Source organism: Perognathus longimembris, chromosome 1 (assembly GCF_023159225.1).
Source record: "Perognathus longimembris pacificus isolate PPM17 chromosome 1, ASM2315922v1, whole genome shotgun sequence".
Classification (NCBI taxonomy): Eukaryota; Metazoa; Chordata; class Mammalia; order Rodentia; family Heteromyidae; genus Perognathus; species Perognathus longimembris.
The window spans coordinates 39,896,965-39,906,165 of NC_063161.1; positions in this window are offsets into that span (position 1 = coordinate 39,896,965).

Consider the following 9,201-nt stretch of genomic DNA (forward strand, 5'->3'; position numbering starts at 1 on the left):
ATTTAGGAATGCATTTATTTTCTTAAAAAAATAAAATGTAGCTTTTAATAAAACCTTGACCCAAATGCCAGTAATTTCAGAAATGAATATGGGTAGAGGGAAGAAAAAAGTTATTTCGTTTAGGAAAAAAGGTATACATTTCTTTTTGGACAATGCCACCCCGTTTTTCCTCCAAATTCGTGTGTGTGTGTGTGTGTGTGTGTGTGTGATGATACTGAAAGTTGAACTTACATTTGGCTTTTCCATTCAAGGCTGGTGCTCTATCACTTGAGACACTCTTCTGTTTTTTTTGGGAGTTAATTGGATATAAGAATTTCATGGACTTTCCCACCCAGGCTGGCTTTGAACCTTAATCCTCAGATCTCAGCTTCCCAAGTAGCTAGGATTATAGGCATGAGCCACTGGCACCAGCAGAAGGTATATATTTTGTCTCCACTAAAAATAGCTCAGTGGTAAAATACTTGTTTAACATATGCAAGGTTCTGAGTTCAATCTCAACACAAATATTATATTATTGTTGTTCTACTTTGTGAACATACTGGGTCTTCATCTCAAGGTTTTATATCTCTCTGTCTCTCTGTCTCTCTGTCTCTCTCTGTCTCTCTCTCTGTCTCTCTCTGTCTCTCTCTCTGTCTCTCTCTGTCTCTCTCTCTCTCCAGTCCTGGAGCTTGAACTCAAGGCCTGGGTACTATCCCTGAGATTCTTTTGCTCAAAGCTTCCACTTTACCACTTGAAGCACAGCTCCACTTCTGGCTTTTTTTCTGAGTGGTTTACTGGAGATAAGAATCTCAAAGACTTTCCTGTCCAGGCTCTCTTTAAACTGTGATCCTCAGATCTCAGACTCCTGCGTAGCTAGGATTAGAGGCATGAGCTACCAGTACCCAGCTCTCACTCAGCTTTTGTCTGCTCAAGGCCGGTGCTGTAGTATTTGAGCTATGTCATTATTTTTCTTACTTTTAGATGGTTTATTGGAGATAAGAATCTTAGATTTGTCTGCATAGGGTGCCTTCCAGCTTTGACCCTCAGATCTGTTCAGCCTGGATTATAGGCATGAGCCACCTGCATCCAGCTTGAATATTACGAATAGTAATTAGATACAATCCCTAGTAATCTGGATAATACAGAAATTGGCTTCAAAGTGTACAGTGGGGGCTGGGGATATGGCCTAGTGGCAAGAGCGCTTGCCTTGTATACTTGAAGCCCTGGGTTCGATTCCCCAGCACCACATATACAGAAAATGGCCAGAAGTGGCGCTGTGACTCAAGTGGCAGAGTGCTAACCTTGAGCAAAGAGAAGCCAGGGACAGTGCTCAGGCCCTGAGTCCAAGGCCCAGGACTGGCAAAAAAGAAAAAAAAAAGTATACAGTGGGTGGATAGGAAAATTTGACAGTTCACTTTTCTAGTCTCATATTCATTTCAGCAGCATAACTCCAGATAAAAAGAAAAATCTCCCTGTGACATTTTCCCTCTGCAACCCCCCCCCTCATATTCACAATAACTATGTGAGCAAACCTTGGAATAGCTTGCTCCACCCACTAGTCAAGTGAAAAGCCACATACATAGAATTGCTGCTGTGCTTATGAGAAAAAGCGTGGGGTGGATATGCAAAATGGACTTGAAAGAGCAGGGGCATACAGAGCTAGAACAGCTGGCTTACTAGCCATGAGACAATGGAGTGATTTAGTTTACTTTTCTTAAATCTTAGTTTTCTCAGCAGCAAAAGGAGGAAAAGAATATTCCAGTTGGGTAACAGAGAGAATGTGAATTATGCCTGGAGATGGAGTTCAGAGAGTAGGGATTTTTACTTTCTAATAAAAAACCCCCACAAATGTAGTTGGTAAGGGTCTATAGAAGACCCACAGAGATGATGTACTGGAGTTGTTGTGTGCACTAACACGTGGCCACGACTGGGTGACATCCAGTCTAGCAAGACCCGCAGCTAGCCCGCTGGTGAAGCAGTGGGAAAGGAAAGTGCTCACGTCCCATTCACCTCACTTCCTGGATGTGAGTTAGGAGCTATTCTGTCCAGCTTTAGTTCATTATCAAGAAAGCACTCTATCCTTAAGTTCTCCTCTCAGCCAAGTCCAGTCAAGGAAAGAATTCATCCTATATTAGATTTATTTTTTTTTCAATGCTGCCTGAAACAAATCACCTTTGGTGCTCTTAGGCTGAGTTTGGCAGTCTCCCTCCTGCCTGTCAGAGAGCCTGAGATCAAAGAATCTTGCCCTTTCTACAGAGTTCCTGGAGAATAATACTGCAAGAGGAGGGTGACTGCCAAGTCATTCTCCATACAACCCAACCTCCTTTTTCTCCAGGAACTGCCTTAGGCTTTGATGTCTTCCATTAGAAATTGGTATTGTTTAGGGATTTTCCTCACCTCTAGCTCCCAAGGTGATAGTTATGTCCTGCATAGACATTGAGATGATTTGAATATGTCTCCCACAAATATAATGTTGGAAACTTAATTCCTCAATTTATAACACGATAATGATATCTAGAGATGGGGGAGTCTTGGGAAGATAATAAGGATTGAATGAGGTTATGAGGATAGGGTCCCCACAATGGCAGGTGTGGCTTTATAAATAGAGGAAGACCTGAGCTGTCATGATGGCTCTGTCTTGTCATGTGATCCTCAACCATCCACAAGAATTCTTCACTAGAGACCAGGTGTCATACTGGGGTCATGATCTTGGACTTTAAACCTTCCAGAACTAGAAGCCAAATAAACTTTTATATTTTAAATAAGTATTTTGTTGAAGTAACAAAAAATGGTCTAACAGCCAGGTGCTGATGACTCATGACTTTAATCCTAGTTACGAAGGAAGCTGAGATCTGAGGATCGTGGTTCAAAGCCAGCCTAGGCAGAAAAGTCTGTGAGACTCTTATCTCCAATTAGCCACCCACCAAACTGAGGTGGAGCTGTGGCTCCAAGTGGTAGAGTATGATGCCTTGAGCATAAAATCTCAGGGATGACCAAGTCCTGAGTTCAAGCCCCATGACCTACAAAAAAAAAAAAAAAAGAACAGAGGCACTTTTATTTATTGCCTTTGAAATTCATAGAAAAGTCACTGTGAAGATTGAGATTGTTGAGAGGAAGAAAGGTGATAAGGAATAGAACATGACTTTCTTTTGTTTTTTTCTTGATTTTTAGTCTGGAGCTTGGTATTAGAAGCAAGACCTCCGAGGGTATAGAAAGTGGGTAGAAGCAGCCAAGATGGAGGTGTAGAAAACAGAGGAGATATGTCATTTCTCAGAAAAAAAAGTACACTTTATCCTTTTGTCTGAGTCTGGCTCCATAAACAAAAGGCCTTTTCTTTCCTTCTGGATAAAAGGGGGGGTCAGAATAATGCAATGTTCAAGGGTCGTTAGAAGCTAAGGACTTGGGTATGGGCCAAGAAAAGAACTGATAAGGTAGGATTTCTGTTAGAACAGCCCTGCACCGAAGCTGGCCCCAGAGTCTACTCTCCCTAACTGTTGCTTTCTGAGTTTTGCTACAACCCCTAAGTTATAATCAGAGGAAGGAAACGCCTGAGAGATCTGAAAGTTTTAATTGTTGTTAAGGGCAGATGGTTTGGATTACAGCATAGGAACTAGCTCAAGGTCAGTGTCTGTAATCAGCTGCCTGAATGTATGATTTTAGTTAGCTGCACTATTCTGGGGAACATGAACTATGTCATTCCATCAGTGCCTGGAACTTCGGCTGACAGAGATTAAAATATAATGGCGGTGTGGTCCAAGTGGTAGAGCACCTGCCCCTCCAGCACAAAATCCTACATTCAAACCCCCAGTAACACATAAACAAGAAAGCAAACCAACAAACAAAATCCATAGCACAATCTGGGTGCCAGTGGCTCACATTTGTAATCCTAGCTACTCGGAGGCTGAGAACTGAGGATAACAATTCTGTCAGCCTAGGCAGGAAAGTCTGTGAGACTCTTATCTCCAATTAGGCACCAGAAAACTGGAAGTGGTGCTGTGGCTCAAGGTGGTATAGTGCTAGCCTTGAGCGGGGAAAAACTCAGGGCCAATACCCAGGCCCTGAGTCAAACTACCCTGAGTGAAAAAAAAAAAAAAAAAAAAAACCTGTAGTACAATTAAAACCACCATACGTGTCATTCAAAGTAAGTCTTTGCCAGTGAGCTTAAAAAGAAAACAGGTAGGGCTGGGGATATGGCTTAGTGGTAGAGTGCTCGCCTTGCATGCATGAAGCCCTGGGTTCAATTCCTCAGCACCACATAAACAGAAAAGGCTGGAAGTAGAACTGTGGCTCAAGTGGCAGAGTGCTAGCCTTGAACAAAAAGGAAGCCAGGGACAGTGCTCAGGCCCTGAGTCCAAGCCCCAGGACTGGCAAAAACAAAAACCAAACAACAAAAAACAAAACAAAACCCTGCAGGAAGTGGACATAAAAGGGGAACAGAAAGTGAAGCCACCTCTGCTGTCAGGCTCCTTGGTATCTTTTAGTCTAGTGACAGTTGACAGGATGAATTTGCTCAAAGAAAAGGAGGTGAGAGGTTCCAACATGTTCCAGGGGCCAGCAACTCCTTTGTACTACCTTTTTTTTTTTTTTTTTTTTTTTGCCAGTCCTGGGGCTTGAACTCAGGGCCTGAGCACTATCCCTGGGTTCTTTTTGCTCACAGCTAGCATTTTACCACTTGTGCCACAGTGCCACTTCTGGATTTTTCCATATATGTGGTGCTGAAGAATCAAACCCATGGCTTCATGTACACGAGGCAGGCACTCTATGCCACTAGGCCATATTCCCAGCCCTGTACAACCTTTTAAAGATAATAAAAATGTATTTTTAAAAAGAGAGTTGGATGCCTAGGTCAGGTGGTAGAACAACAGCCAATGAAGAGAGTCAAATAACCAGCTCAAGTCCCAGTCTCAGAAAATAAAAATTCCATGAAAGACTAAAGTCGTGGTTTTGTGTAACATGTCTAATTTCTCTTATCTGACATAACACTTGCTCAAATTAACAATGAGTTAAAAATTGCTTTAAATTAATTTCAGAAAGAGTGCAAACCAAGTAGCTTTTTTTTTTTTTTTGCCAGTCCTGAGCCTTGGACTCGGCCTGAGCACTGTCCCTGGCTTCTTTTTGCTCAAGGCTAGCACTCTGCCACTTGAGCCACAGTGCCACTTCTGGCTGTTTTCTATATATGTGGTGCTGGGGAATTGAACTCAGGGTTTCATGTATATGAGGCAAGCACTCTTGCCACTAGGCCACATTCCCAGCCCCCAAGTAGCTTTCTTAACTGTGCCAGGAGGTAATGATGCTGTGTTCTATTCTAAGACAGAGATTTAGTACTTGAGACCAAGTGTAGGTTCCCTTTGCCTTGCCTTGAGTGGAAAGAGAGTGGAGGTGTAGTAAAGTGTTTTACAAGTGAACAACAAAAGATAGAGGGCTATTTTGAGGTATGTACTTTGAAGCTCAGAGTTTCCGTTTCTGTACACAAGCATTGCCTGCTTGTTTTTAGACATGTGTGGGGAGGAGGTTAGTGGTACAGCAGATGCTTAGTGAGGTCCCAGGTTCAATCCCTAGCACCAACACATAACAATAAATATCCCTCCAAAACAAAAGCTGAAATGAATGGTGTCTGCCCTTAAAACTTTCCCATGTGGAAGTGAGAAACAAGTGCATCCAAAACATAGGGAAATCCAGAGCAGAGGAAATCAGAACTTTGGTTCCAACTTGAATGTCTGTTATGTAATGACAGCTAAGAGCCAGGTACCAAGTTCACAGCCGATTGCTCTCTCAGACAGGTGTACTAAATATTATATGGTACTGGCCTTTAAACGTGCTTGAAGATGCAAATTGTGAGGTACATGGTTTCAAAGTGAAAATGTGGGCTTGGGGTTTGTTTTCCATTTGTGTGTTTTGTTTTGTTGACAGGACATGGCTCTGAAGCCTGGACTGCCCTTACACAAGGGGAAATCTTCAACATCCATCTTCTGAGTGCTGGGATTACAGGTATGTGTCACCACTCCTGGGCCTAAACTCCTTTTCTAAATCTACATCTTCTTTATTTTTCTCCTAAAGTACATGTCTACTTTCCCCCCACATCCCACCTTTGAGAATCTCTGAAGGCTTAATGGGTTGGGATTGATGTGACCTTGTTTCCAATCTGTATGACCGGTAAACAGAAAATGATTCCATTAACCAGTGTCTTTCGGGTTCCAAATTATGTTCTATGATGAAAATAGTATGGCTTTTTATGCAAAAAAAAATAGGCACAGTTACATAAAAAGAGGTAAGCCCAGTTAGCCTTCTGGGGAGGGATTTTTCTCACCAGCAGGAGCAGACTGGTGCAGTAACAAATTATCTGACTAGCAAAGGGAAACTACAAATTGCAGACAGCCCATCAGGGTGCTGAGAGATCTGAAAGGGTGACGTTTCATAATTATACTCTGCTAGGATTACAGGTGTGAGCCACTGGCACTTGGCATGAGTGTTAAATTTTATGTTCTTTTCCAGTCATAGGGCTTAAACTCAGGGCCTGGGCACTGTCCCTGAGCTTCTTTTGCTCAAGGCTAGCACTCTACCACTTGAGCCACAGCCCCACCTCTGGCTTTTTCTGTTTATGTGGTAGTGAGGGATTGAACCCAGGGCTTCATGCATGACTAGGCAAACATTCTACCACTAAGGCACATTCTCAGCCCATGGATGTTAACTTTTATTAAGTACTTCTTTTGTATCTACTGAGGTGATTATATATTTTTTTGTATTAGTAATAGCACAGATTTTGAATGATTGAAGTGACCTTGTTATAGTTGGCAGCCTCTAGGATACTCATGGATACTCTGTGATTCTTGCCTCCTGGTGGTCATGCCCTTTCGTAATCCCCTCCCCCTGAACAAGGGGTGGACCCAGTAACCTATTTCTAAAGAATAGACTATGTCAATCCTGAGGCAGTGGGTCACTTCTGATATTAGATTACAAAGACTTTACCTTTAGTCTGTCCATCTCTCAGCAAGCTGCCATGTTGTAAATACTGTTATGGTAAAGCCCAGTTGGCAAGAAACTTTCTAACCTATGATCAGACTCTGAGTCCTGTTGACAGACACATGAATGCACTTCCCGAGGATTCACTGAGGATAAAATTATTTTATAAATGGAGGTGGAATGTAGAATAGTTTTGGCACCTAGCAAAAGCTTAATTCAGTGTAGCAATATTAACTTACTCTATTCCAGAGAATGTTTGTTAACAGTAAATGGAAAAAAAGTTATTTTGTAAGAACTTAATGACTATCTGCTATTGTTATCGTAACAGTTTGACTTCTATTTAAATGAAAGGTTTTTATGGTTGTTGTTGTTGTTTAACTAGGATTTGAAGGCCTTCCACTCTTGTTTGTATGCTGCCATTTGAGCCACAGCCCTACTTCTGGCTTCTTGTTGGTTAATTGGAGATAAGAGTCTCACAGTCTTTTCTGCCAGGTGTGACTTCAAACCTCAGTCCTTAGATCTCAACCTCTTGAGTGGCTAGGATTACAGGTGTGAGCCACCAGCACCTTGCTTTAGATGAAAGTATTTTTACAAGTTGGAATTGGGGGCTGGGAATATAGCCTAGTGGCAAGAGTGCTTGCCTCATATACATGAAGCCCTGGGTTTGATTCCCCAGCACCACATATATAGAAAATGGCCAGAAGTGGCGCTGTGGCTCAAGTGGTAGAGTGCTAGACTTGAGCAAAAAGAAGCCAGGGACAGTGCTCAGGCCCTGAGTCCAAGGCCCAGGACTGGCAAAAAAAAAAAAAAAAAAAAAAGTTGGAATTGGATCTCATTTGTCTTTGAGTTCCCTACCACAACAAAAATAGATGGGTGACTAGTACTTTAGAATTCACCAACAAATTCAGTCTGTCTTCAGACAAATGAAATAAAATATAAGTTCCATTAAAGTTGGGCAGTTTGGAAATCTAATCTGTGTTTCCTCATCTATTAAAAATAAATGAGTAAATAAATAAAAGATCTATCTGTCTGTCTAGTCCCTGGTGCTTGAACGCTGGGATTGGGCACTGTACCCAAGCCTCTTTGTGCTCAAGGTTAGTGCTCTACCACTTGAGCCATAGTGCCATGTCTGCCTTTTACTGAGTACTTTACTGGAGATAAGAGTCTCATGGACTTTCCTACTCTGGCTGTCTTCGAATTTTGATCCTTAGATCTCAGCCTCCTGAGTAGCTAGGATTATAGGCATGAGCCACTGGTGCCCAGCCAATAAATAAAATTTACACACCATAACAGTTTGCCCTACTATCCTTACCCGCATGCTTTGGTTTGTGGAGGAAATCCTAAGAACTTAAATGGACAATAGTCTTCTCTCCACTGAAATATCCCCATTGGAAAAGCACAAAGAGAGTGTCACGGATTCTGCCCTGTGATAAGGGGGTAATTGCTGTTCATGACTTGTATAGTGTTAACTTCAGATCAGACAGAGCTGCCAAGACTTTGGCTTCTGTCCCACCTCCACCCCCCCATATGAGCCCCAAAACCCACAGGTGCCTGAAAGAAAAGCAAGTGAAGAGGAGAGCATGAAATGGACAAGAAGCTGCCACCCCAGTCCAGTCCATGTTTCCAGGCGATGGCGAGGCTGCATGACTACATTCACTGGCTCCCACTGGAGGGGCAGAGTCTCATTTCCAGGTAGCCTCTGCCTCAGAAGGCCAGGTGGGACAGGCTCTCTTTGTCCAGGGACTTGGGGACCCCAGAGTCTTCAAGCAAAGCAGTGCGAAGCACAGATCAGGACAGGCTCAGAAACCAACTGTCCCTCCTGAGGACTCTCTCCAGGGCTCACTTCCACAATGGGCGAAAATCGGAGAGCCTAACTCCTGTGCTCCCTGTTTTGCATCCACCCCGCTTCCCTAGTCCTATGCACCCCTGGCATGATGGCATTTTTCTGCAGCTGGAGTTCAAAACACTCTTGTCCGTGTGGTAAACTTAGTCCTCCCTTGCTTGGGGTCCCATGAGTTCTGCTTTACCTCTCCCAAGCATACACAGCATGAGCTTTCCTGAAAGATGACATCTCTTGGGGGACAAATAGTTACAGGGTTTCCAGAAAATGCTTTTAGATGAAGCCACTGACACCATCTTGACAGGTTGGTGTCTGAGGAGCCAGGATGCAGACAGAGTTGAAAGCATGTTGCTTTGAGTAAGTCTTTCTAGACACTTTCAAACCAGACATCTGGCTCACCAGATGATTTGAGACCCCAGAGA